Source organism: Rana temporaria, chromosome 4 (assembly GCF_905171775.1).
Source record: "Rana temporaria chromosome 4, aRanTem1.1, whole genome shotgun sequence".
Lineage (NCBI taxonomy): Eukaryota > Metazoa > Chordata > Amphibia > Anura > Ranidae > Rana > Rana temporaria.
The window spans coordinates 44,649,602-44,668,441 of record NC_053492.1 but is presented as its reverse complement, the minus strand read 5'-3'; the positions used below and the strand labels follow the sequence as shown (position 1 = coordinate 44,668,441).

Here is an 18,840-nt window from a genome sequence, read left to right as displayed (position 1 = left end):
CCACCCCCTCTTATGCTAAATTAAAGAAACTGAGGCAACACCTGAGATTGGAGAATAATTGGCCATAGCAGCCGTAACTTTTATTAACACATTTTACATAACAAGAATTTTGTTAACTTTTCATTATTTTAAAATATATAAATATAATACATTTCCAAACAGCCATATAAAAAATGGCAACCATACACAGACATGTGGTCCAAGGAAGTAACACACCTAACATTTTACACCATTTTACACCATTCTCCTGCGGGACAAAAACAAACCCCAGCCGCCAGCCTTAAAGGCATAGCAACACCCCTTATCCCGCAGTACACCAATTCCCGTGTTCCAGCGGACACCATTCCGGTGGAATACGGAGGGGGTCCATAACCGCTGGACCCCCACACTTCCGTCTTAATTGTTCCTTTCTTTGACCTCCTGGACCACCTGACACCGCCACAGCCTGAGAGGTTAACCCCTTATCCTCGAGGGCCACCCCACACCCGCAGGGCCCTACGGATTCCATCCTCCAACCCCAAGGTCCATAGATCAATCCCTATGTCAGATAGGTGAACTCCGTCTCCCCTGTGAAACAAACCCACATCCCTCTCCAACTCAGAGTGCCGAATAACTATTCCTCCGTTACGTGCCACGAACCTCCCCACCACTTGATTGACCTTTATCCTAGCCTTGTTCAGCCTATCCACTGATCTAGCCGTCCGCCAAGCCGTCCTAACTACCATATCTGACCATACTACGATTAACCCTGGGAATGACATTCTCAGGGACATAAAGTCCGCCTTAATTGCCAGTATCAGCTCCCCCATCGGCCGGACACCCAAATCATTACCCCCCACATGCAAAACCAGCACATCCGGGGGGCGATCGAGCCGGGCGTAATGGCCGACTTCAGGAACCACCCTGCTCCATTCCATCCCCCGAAAACCCAGCCAGCGAACCCATGCCTCCCGCCTAGAAATGCCCAGTTGCCTGCCATCCGGACGGGCGTCGGCTCTCCTGGCACCCCAGAACACGTAGGAGTGCCCCAAAATCCATACGAGGCACGGGAAGCTGTCATCTGTAATAAAAACAATTTTTTGTAGCTATATAACACCAACCTTCGTCTTAACCTTACCCTTCCCCACGCATCACCCTTAATCATTCAGCAAATGTGGACGCACATAGGAGCGGAATCTCCTAGATTCCCACCTGCCTATTTTTCTAACGGCCGCCTCATCCAACCCGCACCGCGCAGCCTCGGTGGCCGCCCCGATGCGGAAGGAGTGCGAAGCATACCGTTTTCCGTCATACCCCGCTGCACACAAGCATTTTCTGAACACCTGTACAAACTGAAATTTTGATAAAAACGTCCCATCCCTGTGTGTAAAAAATGCCCCCAGCCCTATCGGGCGAACGCACACAAACTCCCCAACAGTTCTAACCGGACACACCTCGGAACCCGGTAATGCATAAAGCACCACCCGTGTTCCCCTCCCCACCTGGTCCGTCTTGGACCGGCGCAACATGATCACCACCCTGTCCCCCTCCACTCGCACATCTTGAAAACCGAATCCACCCTCCACCGATTTTGACGGGCTAACCAATTCACCCAACCGAAAAGCCCCAAAAAACGCCACCGCAAAAACCGCCCGAAAAAGGATCCCCTCATAACCCGACGAACACACCTCCCCCAGCTTGCCGCAGATCGCTTGAAGCACTGCGAACGACACCGGTCTACGCAAATCCCTCCGCACCTTACCCCGCCAGTATCCTTTTACCGTTTGTTTAACCCAAAAATTCTTTGTAAAATCTTGCAACCCCTGTAATTTAAAGAGGAATGCGAGCCCCGCCAGCTTGCGTTCAATGGCGGAAACAGACCCCCCATCTTCCATGTGCCTAGAAACGAAATACAGCACTAACCAACTGCCTTCCTTCCCCCCACCCCCCAAATCAACCCCAACCTGTCGCAGGAAATCGAACCACTCCACCCAGACTCTGGAGTACGCCGTCCACGTCGCCCCACTCACCGACCGTTGGATCCAACGCGCGGCAAGTCCAAAGCAGTGTCCCAAAGCCACGCCGGGCAAGGCACCCCGGTCCGCTCTGCCGTAGGAGCCAACTCCCTGAACCTGCCCCACTGAAAACGAGACAGAGAGTCAGCGAGCGTGTTGTCTACCCCCGGTATGTGCACCGCATATAGAAATACATTAAACTGCAGACACCGTAGTACCAAATGTCTCAGCAACCGGACCACCGGCAATGAGGAAGCGGAGATCCGGTTGATGACCTGCACTACCCCCATATTGTCGCAATTTAGCCTCACCTTCAAATTTTTCCACTCTTCCCCCCACAATTCCATTGCCAGAACCACCGGAAACAACTCCAGCAGTACTAAGTTCTTGAGGAAACCCGCCTTCCTCCATGAATCAGGCCAAGGTTCCGCACTCCAACGGCCCCGAAAAAAGGCCCCGTACCCCGTCGACCCAGCCGCGTCCGTGACTAAGTCCAAGTCGAAATTACTAACAGGCCCCTCCATCCAAACCGACCGCCCATTAAACGTTTCCAGAAACGTGTGCCATACTCTCAAGTCCTCCTTCAGTTCCCTGGTCAATCTTATGAAATGCCTAGGCGATTTCACCCCTGCGGTGGCTGCCGACAGCCGTCGGCAAAACACCCTCCCCATGGGTATGATCCGACACGCAAAATTGAATTTTCCCAGTAATGATTGCAATTCCCTTAGTGTGACCTTGTTGCGCCCCAAAAAATCCCGAATCGCCAGCCTAAGATTCTCCACCTTGTCCGGCGGCAACCGGCACTCCATTGCCTGGGAATCGATCACAATCCCCAGAAAACTGAGCTCCGTAGAAGGGCCTTCCGTCTTGTCCGCCGCCAAGGGGACCCCAAATCTTCCCGCAATGTGCTGCAATGTCGCCAATAGAATCGCACACACCCTGGAGGAAGGGGGTCCCACGCACAAGAAGTCATCCAAATAGTGGACCACAGAGTCCACCCTAGCCACATCCCGGACCACCCATTCCAAGAAGGAACTGAACGTTTCAAAAAACGCACATGAAATGGAGCAACCCATGGGCAAACACCGATCCACATAAAATTCCTCCTGCCACCGGCAGCCCAACAGGCGAAAACTGTCTGGGTGTACCGGCAACAATCGGAAAGCGGCTTCAATGTCCGATTTTGCCATAAGTGCCCCTTTTCCATACCTCCGCACCCAGCTCACCGCAGCATCAAATGACGTGTATGACACCGTACATGCTTCCGGGTCAATGGCATCGTTCACCGACCCCCCTTTTGGAAAAGAGAGGTGGTGAATGAGGCGGAATTTGTTGGGTTCCTTCTTGGGTACCACCCCCAGCGGGGAAACCACCAAATCCCGTATCGGTTGTTCCTTAAATGGCCCCCCCATCCGCCCCAGCAACACCTCCTTTCTCAATTTTTCCGTAACTACCTCCGGGTGTTCCAAAGCGGATCGCAAATTCCTTGCCAGCGGAGGCGCTGTCGACAAGGTACACGGTATGCGAAACCCCTCCGTAAAACCCGAAGTTAGCAATTGCGCGGCCGCGATGTCGGGATACCTACCTAGAAAAGGACGCATCCTTTCCACTTTCACCGGCGTCACCCCCTTTTCCCGCAGACTCGCCACCCCGCTTGCTACGCTTAAAGCACTTGGACAGAGGGTGGTTACCCCCGCAACCCGAGCACTCGTGTTTGAAACGACAAGATCCTCCAAACTTGCAGGACCCCTCGTTAAATTGCCAGCAAACTCCCCACTTTTTTCCGGCCGACGGTCCCGAGGCTGCGGCCCCCCCGGCCCCCCCCCTGAAAAAACTGACCCGGCGCCCGCGGCGCAGACATAAGTCGCATCCACAAGGTGATATCCTTGTGGTCCCACCTAATGGATGGCCGTACCGCCATACGCTGCCGGAATTGCTCGTCGTAACGCAGCCACCCCGTACCACCATAAACTCGGTGCGCTTCCCCGATCGCATCCATGTAACAGAACAATGCTGCACAGTGTTCTGGCTTCTTATCGCCAATAACACTGGCCAGTATTGCATAGGCCTGCAGCCAATTTCCAAATGTGCGAGGGATGAGGCGGTAACGCCTCTTCTCCTCGTCCTCTTTTTTTGAATCATCGGGCTTAACCCTATCTAAATTAAATTTCTCAAGAGGAAGCAAGGAAAAAATCTCCACATACTCACCTTTTACGATTTTCTCCCTCACTTCCGGCTTCAGATGCGAACCTAGGGGACCCTCAAAACATACATATACCTCACATTTTGCTGCATCTGCAATCCTAACTATATCTGCTCTGGTAGCCGCTGTTTTATCTTTTGTGGTGTCCCCTGCTTCGCTGCCTGCCGGAACAGCCGCTGCCGCGCTGACGAGGGGGGCGACCACCACCGCCGCAGGAGCAGCCGCTGCCCCCCCATTTTCCCCAGCCCCCCCCACCTATGGTGCAACCTGCGGCGGCACCGCAGGACCCCCAGCAAAACGCTGTAACAGGTCCCGCAGCCCCCCCAGCAGGTCCTGCAACTGGCCCGGGACCCCCGGAGCGGCGGGAACCGCCCCCGCAGCCCCAGGCGCCACCGGTCCCTGTGTGACCGCACCAGCAGCCCCCGGGTTAACCCCCCCCACCCCCAATAAGGTACACAAAGCATTAGTAAAATCAAGAGTAGGTAAGGAGGTAGTCCTACCTGGCTGCCTGGGAACCGCACCACCAGCCGCCGCCGCTACATCCACCGATGGTAGTCTCACATCCTCCTCCTCGTCTTCGGACACCTCGCCCTCCGATCGGTCTTCTGCTGCACCGCACGGCACTTGTGGCCCCCCAGGCGAAGCAGATCTGGGAGCCGCAGACCCCAGGGGACGCCTGGATCGCACTTCTGCAGTCTTCTTCTTGGCTTGGCCCCCCTTCCCCCCCGTGTTCTGCGGCCTAGCCACCTGCTGATCCTCCACACAGTCCTGGGCCTGCTGCCCCCGACCCCCTGATGCAGCTGCCGTGTGGCTGGACGGCCCGCTGTTCCTGGCCCCACTATTCCCCCGCCGGGCCTCTCCACTGGAACCCACACTAGCGCTGGGTGTTGCTGGCCTCTGCACCTGTCTCCCTCTTCCCGGTGAGGACCGGGCTCCATCCCGGCCGTAGGCCCCGCCTCCCGAGCTCCTCCGCGTGCGAGGGTACCGTCCGGACTCCCCCCCGGCCGCAAGCTGCGACCGCTTGGCCGGCGGGGGCGACGGGTCATCCACTGGGCTCCTGGCTGCTCTCCTCAGTCGCCCCGACATCTCGGGCGAGTAACGCACCGGCGGCCGCGATTGCCGTGCGCGCGACGGCGGTTCCTGCGACCCCCCCGCTTGGTCCTCGATGAGCCCCCCTATCTGACACTCCAGCCACTCCGGACCTCGCTCCGCCGCCCTGGCCCTAAGCCTTGCTAATAAAAGGTCTACCTGTGCCATAGCCGTTGCTTTGAAGGCGCAGAGCAAAAATCTGCCTCCTTCTGTTGTCTCCCTACACGCTGCTGAGCCCCGTAGCTCCGCCCCTCCCTTAAATAAACTCCCAGAGCCCGGGAAACTGCCTGCAGCACCGCCTACCCCCCTCTCCTCACAGCCTGGTTAACCCCCTGTGTCCCAAGCACGCTGGTCATGCCCGCCCTCTGCCTATTCCACTACTTTCCATGCTCCGGGCTTCTCTGTTGAGTGAGCATTTGAGCAAGCTTTCTGAAGGCGATCTCCTTTTCTAGCCACCACCTTTCTATCTTCCAGGCCCTAACATGGACCCATTTTCAGTTCCTTGGGACTGGATTCCCCAGACAGTAGGCATGAGAGACAAAAACTGGGTTCTTCAACTCACATTATCTCTATGATACCCTCTCGACCCTTCTGTAAGGGTTCCCCAAATATGTATCTCCTTCTTTGGCCTGCATTACTGGCAAAAAAAATTCTAGGGATTGAATAGGGTTAAATAAATATTCATAACCCATGACAACGTATTTTCTTACTCTGTCTGTTGAAGAATACTCCCCAAAAGCATTTAAAACTACACGATGTCCTAGGCTTAAAGGGGTTGTAAAGGTTCATGTATTTTCACCTTAATGCTTCCTATGCATTAAGGTGAAAAAACATCCGATGTTTTCTGGCCCCCCGGTTTGTGAGCGCTCAAAAGTCCCGCATCAAGAACGCGCTTAATCTCGGCCCAGTATTCTCTGCTCTCCATTGGATAGATTGATAGCAGCGTAGCCATTGGCTTGCGCTGCTGTAAATCAACTCCAATGACGTGGGGGCTGGGCCAAGTCCTGTAGTTGGCGGCTATGGACGCCGAATACAGGACTCGGGAGCGCGCCCGCAAGGTAACCCCCTTGGGAGAGCACTTCCCAGGGGGGTTACCAGAAGCGTTTCAATTTAAAGCTTTACAACCACTTTAAGCCTGGTACACATCACTAGTTTTTTTACCGCTGTGTTGAATGGAAAAAAACAGACAGCTCAGATCGGAGCCACTGTACTAATAATCCAATGTGAGTACAGCGATCTTCCCCACTGAGCTATTGTGTTCTGACAGGGGGATCGCCCCCCCCACCCACCAGAACACTCCGACCAACGCTCTCAGCCATTGGATGACCTTTTTCAGTCATGAGCCTCCTGGCCGGCTTCTGTCGGACTGGCTGCTATACACACGGGCCAAATGTCGGCCATTTTCTATTGAACTGGCTGATGCCAGCGGAAATTCGGCCCATGTGTACTAGGCTTTAGTTAAAACACATTTAGCCAGATTCAGAAAGAGTTAGGCCGGCTTATCAGTAGATACGCCGACCTAACTCAGAATCTGCGCCGACCTATGTTTAAGTGTATTCTCAAACAGAGATACGCTTAAACATATTTAAGATACGACGGCTTGCGCCGTCCTATCTTAGGTTGCAATATTTCTGCTGGCCGCTAGGTGGCGCTTCCATTGCGGTCGGTGTAGAATATGCAAATCAGTAGATACGCCTATTCTCGAACGTACGCCCTGCCGCCGCAGTACATTTACGTCATTTACGTAAGAGATAGGCCGCCTAAAGTTATTCCATCAAATAGATGGAATAGTAATGTTAAGTATGGCCGCCGTTCCCCTCTTCGAAATTCGAAAATTTTACGTTGTTTGCGTAAGTCGTCCGTGAATAGGGATTTACGTTGTTTACGTCCACGTCGAAATCAATAGGCCCATGCGGCGGACGTAGCCGCAATGCACACTGGGAAATGTAGGCGCACGGCGCATGCGCAGTTAAAAAAAACCATCAAAAACGTCAGGTCAAGCCCCATTAACATAAAACACGCCCCCTTAGCTAAATTTGAATTAGGCGCCATTACGCCCGCCCGCTTTAGGCTACGCCACCGTAACTTAGCAGGCAAGTACATTGTGAATCATGTACTTGCCTCGCTAACTTACGGCGGCGTAGCTTAAATGCCTTAAGCTACGCCGCCTTAAAGTTGCGGCCATGTATGTGAATCTGGCTAATTGAATGCAGAAAACAATAACAATCAGAGCTCAGGCTGGCTACAGCCTAACTGTCCACTGAATTTGGAATAGTGGCACCCAGGGTTGCCAACTTTCAGTAAATTTACAGTTTGTAAAATCCATAATTGTTGCATCTGTCCACGAATGTCAGTTACGGACATGCAGCCTACATGTCCGTAATAGACATTCAAGGACAGATGCAAAAAGTACAGGTTTTACAAACTGTTTGTAAATTTACCGAAAGTTGGCAACCCTGGTGGCACCCCAACCTTGGTAGGACCACCACACCTGTAAAAATGGCTTGAATGCAATAATGCTAGTAAACAGTCCAGTTCATGATGTGAACGAGACTCATGTGAAACAGGTTTATACAGAAGCATGCCGCATGAGTTATAAGCTGTCACATATAATAGATCATAAATAACTTGGATGAAGTGATCTCTTTATAGACTGAGAAATGCTCATGTAACTAAGGTTGATACAGTGGCACACCCAGAGAGTCACAGTTTGTCACTTAGGCTCCATTCACACCTAGGCGTTTTTACGCCCGACGCTATTGCAGCCTGAAATACGCTGGAGGGGTGGTTTAACATTGTCGGCTATGGAGATGGTTCACATCTCCACGCCGAACGCCGAAACGCTGTACGCCTGAAGCTCAAAACAAGTCCCGGACTCTTTTTTTCAGGCGGCTTCGGCGTTCGGCATAGCCGACAATGTTAAATCACCCCTCTGGCGTATTTTAGGCTAAAAAACGACGCGTATTGTCGCATCAAATCTCGGGACAACACACCGCAATTTGTCGCGGCAAATCGCGGTACAATACGCCGCATTCAGGTGTGAATGCAGCCTAAATAGGGCCAACACTACAAACCTGCCGAAAGAGTACCAAACACATGACAGACGCTATGCGTGCCAAAATCAATAGGGGGGTTAATTCCTGCCACATGTGTACACCCCCCTAGCTGCTGCCTCTGCAGCTAAAGGGGTTGCAGTTGAGGGGCAGTAAAAGTGTGGCTTAACTGGGCCCCGTACACACGACCGGATCTGTCAGCTGGGATTTATCCGCGGATCAGTTCCAGCAGACAAATCCGGTCGTGTGTACGGCCTAGCGGACATTTTTCGGCGGACATTTGTCCAGCCGACCGTTTTTCCAGCGGATAAAAATTTCTTAGCATGCTAAGAAATCTATCCGCTGGAAACCTGTCCGTCGGACTTATCCGGTCGTCTGTACAGACTCACCGGATAAGTCCGACCGATCCCCATCCCTCACATGCGTCGAAGTGATTCGACGCATGCGTGGAAGTATTTACCTTCCAGGGTCGCGCACGTCGCCGCGGCGACGGCGCGGCCACGTCACCGCGTATGTTTTCCGTGGGGATTTTGATCTGATGGTGTGTACAGCCATCAGATCAAAATCCGGAGGAGAAATGTCCGATGGAAACGGTCCGGCGGACCGTTTTCATCGGATATCCGCCCGTGTGTACAGGGCCTAATAGTGCAGATTCATGACACTCTACTTATTTTAAACAATGTGGGGAGATTTACTAAAACTGGGGCACACAGAATCTAGTTGCAGCTGTACATCATAACCAATCAGCTTCTGGGTTTTAGCCCCTGTTCACATCAGCGTGATTTGACATGTCAAATCGGAAACTATTTCCGGCAATAGGAGCGTCCAAAACGGTGCGACGCCGACTGCGGCGCCGCACAGATTTCCTAAAGTAGTTCCTGCACTACCTTTGGCGACGTCTGGGGCGATTTCAATAGACATCCGTGCATGAACCCGCACAAATGTCTTTCAGGTCGCCCCCAGAGTCAGACTGAAATGCGGATTTAAAATCGTGGGAGTTCAGAGTTCACTATGCACAGCTGCACCAGATTCTGTGTGCATCAGTGTTAGTAAATCTCCTCCATTGTGTTCAACCATTTTGAGGCTGGGTTCACACCTATGCAAAGTGAATGTGGGTTTCCCAGCATCCAATTCGCATGACAGGAGATTGTGACTGGCTCTCTATGGAGCTGGTTCACATATCTCCAGTGCGGCTGCGGAGCGGCTTGCACAGGAGCGCTGTACGTGTCTGGCTCAGTTTCATGGACAAAATTAGGCAAAAAAACTCCCTGGAGAACGGGAACGCACTGGACCCCTGCTGTAAGACGAATCCATCGGAGGTGTGGACCCAGCCTAAATCTGCAACTTTCTTTAATAGAATATCTGGTGATTCCGCTTAAAAGGTCTTTGTTCAGGCATTTCCTGTTATGGGGTGACAACTATATACCAATTGTAATAGTAAATAGGTGTCCTCCTGCGCTGCCCAGTGTGTATTCCTATGTATGTATGGGCTAATAGTTAACTAGTGCTGCTGCAAACACAAATGTGTTCCCACAGTGTGATACAAAGAAATAAATAAATGTGCTGTGCTGCAAATTGTAACATCTAAGGCCTCGTACACACGACTAAGTTTCTCTGCAAAAACCAGCAAGAAACTTGCTGTTTTGTTTTTTTTTGCCGAGGAAACCGGTCGTGTGTACAATTTTCGATGAGGAAACTGTCGAGGATCTCGTCGAGCCAAAAAGAGAGCATGTCTTCTTTTTCCTAGACGGGAATGGAGAAAATTTGCTCGCCGAGATCCTCGACAGCCTAACAAGGAACTTGACAAGCAAAACGATGTGTTTCGCCCATCGAGTTCCTCGGTCGTGTGTACTAGGCTTTAGTGCAACCTAAACCAAACAATCAACTTGGTGTATCTATTTCATTGGCTGCCAATCTGGTTACCCTGATGAAGTCACGTGATGGTGACGTAATGCGTAGGGTATGGCAGAGGCAGTCCCAGACTCAAAGTGATGTAGGTGGGTGTTAATCCCGATGTTTCTTAATGTTTAAAGTTGTTTTTACACATTTTATCCTGTAAATGCATATTGTTACCTAAATAAAATTAGCAAATTGATCATACTACACTATAGGAAGCTATCTATACCTTTCTTTCCCACATGCATAACATCTACACTAGATTTTGAGATCCTAAAGGGACTACCGCCACTGATATTGGGATTATCAGTAGTGACATTTGGGGGTCCCAGGTGGACAGGAGATCCATACCATCTATCACAACCTCAATCAGATGAATGAGTGTTGCTCTGCGCTTACTATAAGCAGGAAGGTGGGAGTTTAGGGAGCACTGAGGTGGCATGAGTGGATTTATTTCAGAAGCACTGTGATTGATATAAAGGCAGGGCTCAAATCCTGTGGGAATGCGTGGGAAGGGAGTCCCTGCACTTTTTTCACAGCAGGAACGCAGTTCCCTTTGCAGGACTAGAGCAGCAGAGAGCAGCCGAGCCGCCCGAGCCAATCCTTCACTAAGCGGCGATGACCAGCTCGAGTCACTGTCAGGGGCAGGCGAACCTTAGTAATCCTTTATGTTACTGGCCGCTTCCTGTATATGGATTAATTGGGTAGTGTGCGGGTATTCGGTCACTTCCTCGATGCCGCAATGTCTCCTGGGAGCTTTTGTCATTGTTCCCAGGAGACATTGCGACATCAAGGAAGTGACGGAATACCCGCACACTACCCGATTAATCCATATACAGGAAGCGGCCAGTAACATAAAGGATTACTAAGGTACAGTAGATCGGGGGAAAAAAACATGCGGTTTAGTAATTATGCATATGAGCGTATCATTTTTTTTTTTTTTTGGTGGGGGAGTGGATCTTGGGTGGGAGTTCTCACACTTTTTTCACCAGGACTTGACCCCTGTATAAAGGTATGGGATTCTCAGCACACAGAAGCACTAGTTATATGTGATTAGGGGTGCAACGGATCAAAAGACTCACGGTTCGGATCGTTCCTCGGATCAGAGTCACGGATCGGATAATTTTTTGGATCAGCAAAATAATAATAAATACAGTATTTGTAAATTCGACGGACTGTTTAGATGTTAAATTTTAAAAGCAGCAGCAAACCTGCTGACCTTAAATGGTTGCCGATGTGACAGAACACCTCTGATTTTCACATTTAAACAGTCCGTCGGATTTCCAAATACTGTATTTAAGCATATAAGCTCAGTTTTGTGTTATAACTATTAAATCTAAAACTCCGGTGGGTGTAACAAGATGTCCGCTTGCCCCCTTCTCACTCTATCATTACTGTGCAGGAGTGTGGGGTGAAGCAAGATGGCTGCAATGATGTGACGAGACAGTGGTTGGCGCTGGTTGGATGGGCGCCGCTCCGGGAGCTAGGCCGAAGCCGCGGCCCTTCCCATGGCCAATGCCGGACCGGGAGGCCCGCAGATTGCGTGTGCACTGACCCGAAGGTGTTGATCCGTACGGATCACGGATCAATGAGGATCCGTTGTACCCCTATATGTGATGAACATTGAGTACCATTTGTATTCACTTTTTATGTACAGAATGCATTGTTAATGTATTTTTTGCCATATTGTTGGTACTACTTGTTGATCGCTATATAGGTTAATAGATTTGGCGTTTAACCACTTCATTACTGGGCACTTAAACCCCCTTCGTGTCCAGACCAATGTTCAGCTTTCAGCGCTGATGCATTTTGAATGACAATTGCGCGGTCATACAACACTGTACCCAAATTATATTTTTATCATTTTTTACCCACACATAGAGCTTTCTTTTGGTGGTATTTGATCATCTCTGCGATTTTTATTTTTTGCGCTATAAACAGAAAAAGACAAAAAAAAAAAAAAAAAAACAATATTTTTTACTTTTTGCTATAATAATACCCCATTTAAAAAAATAAATAAATAAATGTTTTCCTCGGTTTAGGCCAATACGTATTCTTCTACATATTTTTGTTAAAAAAAATCACAATAAGCGTTTATTGATTGGTTTGCGCAAAAGTTTTAGCGCCTACAAAATAGGGTATAGATTTATGATTTATTTTTAATTTTTTACTAGTAATGGCGGCGATCTGCGATTTTTTTTGTCAGGCCTGACATATCGGACACTTTTGACACAATTTTGGGACCATTCACATTTATACAGCGATCAGTGCTATAAAAATGCATTAATTACTGTATAAATGTGACTGGTAGGGAAGGGGTTAACACTAGGGGGTGAGGAAGGGGTTAAATGTATTCCCTGGGTGTGTTCTAACTGTGTGGGGGTAGGGGGGTGACTGGGGGAGGTGACCGATTCTGTGTCCCTATGTACAAGGGACACAGATCGGTCTCCTCTCCTCTGACAGCACGTGGAGCTCTGTGTTTACACACAGAGCTCCACGTCCCTGCTGTGTTCCCGCCGATCGCGTGTACCCGGCGGACATCGCGGCCGCCAGGTACATGCATCGGCTTCCCAACGATGCGCCGGGACAGTGTTTACCCGCTGTGCGCCCCCCAGCGGCGCGCGCGGGTAATGTAAACAATAGGACTTCTAAAGACGTCCACTCGGCACTTCAGGTCCGCGCTGCAGACGTCTTTTGTCTATAGCACGGATCTGTAGTGGTTAATAGATACACCATGTTGATTGTTTGGTTTGGGTTGCACTTAGATGTTGTTACCATTTGCAGCTTAGCACATTTATTTATTTATATCTACCAAATGTGCTCCTGTGTTGTCACCCTGTCACACGTGCCCCCTGGCAGAGACTACAAGCGGCCATGCTGCCACATATTGTGTTGACATGGTCCATCATCATCAGTGGCAGGAAGCTGGTCCAGAGCAATGATGTCCAGAAAATCCAGTAGAGGTTGACAGGAAGTGGCAGAAAGAGGGTGGAGAAGATCATTAACACTGAGATGAAAGAAAAAAACAATGAAAGAGGATGAAATTACATTTACTTAAATTGTATCTTCTCTGTAGACTTTCATGCATTTTGCCAAAATGGTGAAATTTGGGGGTAAATAAGACTAATTAATTTTGCTCACCGCTCGTATGAGGGGAACGTGAAAAATAGACAAAATTGTAAAAAAAAAAAAAGCCAAAACAAAAGACGTTTCTTTCCAGCTAAGCTCCATGTTCTTCTGTCAAATCCGTTCTGTCATTCGGAGTGGCATTCTTTGAGCAACCGATCAGCTAAACCACCAACACAGCCGGAGGAAAACTAATTAGATCTAATTCATATTTATGTTTTTATGAGGAGATTGCTGTGCTTTTCTGCAGCGGTGACTCGTGTTTTAGGCTGCTCGTGTGGATTACAGCTGCCACGTGCATGGAAAAGCTGAAGTGATTGTGGCAATTAATCCTGCACTGCTAGATGAGAGGAATGATGTTAGCAGTCAGAGGTAGCAGGCCTAGAGAACCAGGCCGGACCTTAATGAAGACTAATTTCAACTTCTGTCTTATTGGATTGAGCTTCGTGTTATGTCAGAGAAATCAGAGCAACAACATTTTATCAGCCTTCCATTATAAATGTACAGTGCCTTGAAAAAGTATTCAGACCCCTAGAAATGTTCCACATTTTGTCATGTTACAACCAAAAACATAAATGTATTTTATTGGGATTTTATGTGATAGACCAACACAAAGTGGCACATAATTGTGAAGTGGAGGGAAAATGATAAATGGTTTTCAATTTTTTTACAAATAAATATGTGAAAAGTGTGGCGTGCATTTGTATTCAGCCCCCTTTACTCTGATACCCCTAACTAAAATCTAGTGGAATCAATTGCCTTAAGAAGTCACCTAATTAGTAAATAGAGTCCCCCCCCCCCCGAGTCAATACTTTGTAGAACCATCTTTCGCTGCAATTACAGTCTTTTTGGGGATGTCTCTACGAGCTTTGCATATCTAGAGAGTGACATTCTTGCCCATTCTTCTTCACAAAATAGCTCAAGCTCTATCAGATTGGATGGAGAGCGTCAATTTTCAAGTCTTGCCACAGATTCTCAATTGGATTTAGGTCTGGACTTTGACTGGGACATTCTAACACATGAATATGCTTTGATCTAAACCATTCCATTGTAGCTCTGGCTGTATGTTTATGGCCGTTGTCCTGTTGGAAGGCAAACCTCTACCCCAGTCTCAAGTCTTTTGCAGACTCTGATGCCTCGTACACACGCTCGGGATTTCCGACGGGAAAAGTCAGTCGGGAATACCGACGGGAAAAAAGAGAGCTGGTTCTCTTTTTTTTTTGCTGGCAGATTTTGTCAGTTTTCCTGTCGGAAAAACTGCTAGGGCCCGGCCAAATGCTCTCCTTGCAGTTTTCCCGTCGGAAAACACAGACGTGTGTACGAGGCATAACAGTTTTTCTTTAAAAATGTCCCTGTATTTGGCTCCATCCATCTTTTCTTCAGCTCTGACTAGTTTCCCTGTCCCTCCCTGCTGAAGAACAGCATCCCCACAACATGATGCTGCCACCACCGTGTTTCACGGTGGGGATGGTGTGTTCAGGGTGATGTGAAGTGTTACTTTTCTGTCACATGTAGCGTTTTGCTTTTAAGCCAAAAAGTTCAGTTTTGGTCTCATCTGACCAAAGCACCTTCTTCCACATATTTGCTGTGGCCTCCACATGGCTTCTTGCAAACTGCAAATTGGACTTCTTATGACTTTCTTTCAACAATGTCTTTTTTCTTGCCACTCTTCCATAAAGACCAGATTTGTGGAGAGCACGACTTATGCCACGTACACACGATCGGTCCATCCGATGAGAACGGTCTGATGGACCGTTTTCATCGGTTAACCGATGAAGCTGACTGATGGTCAGTCGTGCCTACACACCATCGGTTGAAAAAACGATCGTGTCAGAACGCGGTGACGTAAAACACAATGACGTGCTGAAAAAAACGAAGTTCAATGCTTCCAAGCATGCTTCGACTTGATTCTGAGCCTGCCTGGATTTTTAACCGATGGACGTGCCTACAAACGATTGTTTTTTTTCTATCGGTTAGGTATCCATCAGTTAAATTTAAAACAAGATTGCTTTTTTTAACCTATGGATAAATAACCGAAGGGGCCCACACACGATCGGTTTGGTCCGATGAAAACGGTCCATCAGATCGTTCTCATCGGTTTGACCGATCGTGTGTACGCGGCATAATAGTTGTCCTGTGGACAGATTCTCCCACCCGAGCTGTGAATCTATGCAGCTCCTCCAGAGTTACCATGGGCCTCTTGGCTGCTTCTCTGATTAATGCTCTCCTTTCCCGGCCTGTTGGTTTAGGTGGATGGCCATCTCTTGGTAGGTTGGCAGTTGTGCCATACTCTTTAAATTTTCAGATGATTGATTGAACAGTGCTCCATGAGATGTTCAAAGCTTGGGATGTTTTTTTTATCACCTAACCCTGCTTTAAACTTTTCCATGACTTTATCCCTAACCTGTCTGGTGTATTCCTTGGCCTTCACGATGCTGTTGGTTCTCTAAGGTTCTCTAACAAACCTGAGGGCTTCACAGAACAGCTGTATTGATACTGAGATTAAATTACACACAGGTGGACTCTATTTACTAATTAGGGTACTTCTGAAGGCAATTGGTTCCATTAGATTTTAGTTATCGGTATCAGAGTAAAGAGGGCTGAATACAAATGCACGCCACACTTTTCACACATTTATTTGAAAACATTTTGAAAACCATTTATCATTTTTCTTCCACTTTGTGTTGGTCTATCACATAAAAACCCAATAAAATACATTCATGTTTTTGGTTGTAACCTGACAAAATGTGGAAAATGTCAAGGGGTATGAATACTTTTTCAAGGCACTGTTCATTAAAAGGGCCGAAAAAAATGACTGCAAGGGTTAAATACTTACCTTATTCCTCTCTCCAACAGGCTTCCTCCATGCTGAATGCTCCTCTCCGGCCAGAGGTCACACGCTTTCATCTTCAAAGACGATGCAGAACCAATAGCCCGGCAGTGTACGTGAGGGCCCAACCACAACCCAGATCATTGGAGAAAAGGAAAGAGTGAAGAATACAGTAAGTATAACACATTAGCCCTCTAAGAGCATTTAAAGTTGAATTCCTGATATGAGTATTTTATATGTAATATATTGCCCCTTCCCCATGTTCTCCTTCTCCTGATTTCTCTGTCAAGATTGATGGCACTACTTTCAGCCCATCCCCGCATGCCAAGATTCTAGGTGTAATCCTGGACTCTAAATTATCCTTTAGGCCCCACATTAAAATCACTTTTCAAATCTTGCCACTTCAACCTCCACAACATCTCCAAAATACGCCCCTTTCTAACCAATGGCACCACAAAACTCCTAGTTCACTTTCTGGTCATTTCTCATCTCGACTACTGCAACTCACTTCTCATTGATTTACCCTTACATAGACTATCTTCCCGTCAGTCCATTATGAATCTTGCTGTCACCAGGCTCATCCATCTTACCAGCAGCTCAGTGTCTGCTACCCCTCTCTGCCAATTCCACCATTGGCTTCCACTCACCCAACAAATTAAATTCAAAATAATAACGAGAACTTACAAAGCCACGGACAACTCAGCCCCGAGCTACATCACTAACCTAGCCTCAAAATACCAACCAGATCATTGTCTTAGTTCCGCCCAAGACCTCCTGCTCTATAGCTCCCGTGTCACCTCCTCCCATGCTCGCCTCCAGGACTTTTCCCAAGCCTCTCCCATTCTATGGAACTCCGATTACAGTGCCTTGAAAAAGTATTCATACCCCTTGAAATTTTCCACATTTTGTCATGTTACAACCAAAAATGTAAATGTATTTTATCGGGTTTTTATGAGATAGAGCAACAAAAGTGGCACATAATTGTGAAAATGGAAGGAAAATTATAAATGTTTTTCAAAATTCTTTACAAATACAAATCTGAAAAGTGTGGCGTGCATTTGTATTTAGCCCTCCCCCTTGAGCAAATACTAGAACCACCTTTCGCTGCAATTACAGCTGCTAGTCTTTTTGGGGTTGTCTCTGCTAGCTTTGCACATCTAGAGAGTGGCATTTTTGCCCATTCTTCTTTGCAACATAGCTCAAGCTCTGTCAGATTGGACGGAGAGCGTCTGTGAACAGCAATTTTCAAGTCTTGCCACAGATTTTCTATTGGATTTAGGTCTGGATTTTTGACTGGGCCATTCTAACACACGAATATGCTTTGATTTAAGCCATTACATTGTAGCTCTGGCTGTATGTTTAGGGTCATTTCCCTGCTGGAAGGTGAACCTCTGCACCAGTCTTAAGTCTTTTGCAGACTCTAACAGGTTTTCTTCTAAGATTGCCCTGTATTTGGCTTCATCTACCCATCAACTCTGACCAGCTTTCCTGTCCCTGCTGAAGAAAATCATCCCCATACCATGATGCTGCCACCACTATGTTTCACGGTGGGGATGGTGTGTTCAGGGTGATATGCATTGTTAATTTTCCACCACACATAGCAATTTGCTTTTAGGCCAAAATTTACATTCTCATCTGACCAGAGCACCTTCTTCCACGTGTTTGGTGTGTCCCCCACACTGCAAACTGGACTGACTGGACTCGAAAACTGGACTTTTTTATGGCTTTTTTTCAACATTGGCTTTCTTCTTGCCACTCTTCCATAAAGGCCAGATTTGTGGAGTGCACGACTAATAGTTGTCCTGTGGACAGATTCTCCCACCTGAACTGTGGATCTCTGCAGCTCCTCCAGAGTTACCATGGGCCTCTTGCCTGCTTCTCTGATTAATGCTCTTCTTGTCAGTTTAGGTGGACGGCCATGTTTTGATAGGTTTGCAGTTGTGCCATACTCTTTCCATTTTCGGATGATGGATTGAACAGAGCTCTGTGAGATGTTCAAAACTTGGGATATCTTTTTATAACCTAACCCTGCTTTAAACTTCCCCACAACTTTACCCCTGACCTGTGCTTTTAATTTACAAAACTAAGGTTCTCTAACCAACCTCTAAGGGCTTCACCTAACAGCTGTATTTATACTGAGGTTAAATTGGACTCTATTTACTAATTAGGTGACTTCTGAAGGCAATTGGTTCCACTAGGTTTTAGTTAGGGGTATCAGAGTAAAGGGCGCTGAATACAAATTCACGCCACACTTTTATTTGTAAACAATTTTAAAAACCACTTCACAACTATGTGCCACTTTGTGTTGGTCTATCACATAAAATCCGAATAAAATAAATTTACGTTTTTGGTTGTAACAAAATGTGGAAAATTTCAAGGGGTACAAATACTTTTTCAAGGCATTGTACAGGGTGGGCCATTTATATGGATACACCTTAATAAAATGGGAATGGTTGGTGATATTAACTTCCTGTTTGTGGCACATTAGTATATGTGAGGGGGAAAACTTTTCAAGATAGGTGGTGACCATGGCGGCCATTTTGAAGTCGGCCATTTTGAATCCAACTTTTGTTTTTTTCAATAGGAAGAAGGTCATGTGACACATCAAACTTATTGGGAATTTCACAAGAACAACAATGGTGTGCTTGG

The 18,840-nt window shown here is 47.9% G+C and overlaps 1 protein-coding gene across 2 annotated transcripts in view; it reads left to right on the top strand.

Annotated features, from left to right (window-relative positions):
• PAQR8 (progestin and adipoQ receptor family member 8) overlaps positions 1 to 18,840 on the top strand; it is a 119,598-nt gene that overhangs the window by 17,957 nt on the left and 82,801 nt on the right. For both annotated transcript variants that reach the window (XM_040348346.1, XM_040348345.1), the window contains exon 2: positions 16,218 to 16,363. The gene's annotated coding sequence lies outside the window, so the exon portion shown is untranslated. The remainder of the gene's footprint in view (positions 1 to 16,217; positions 16,364 to 18,840) is intronic.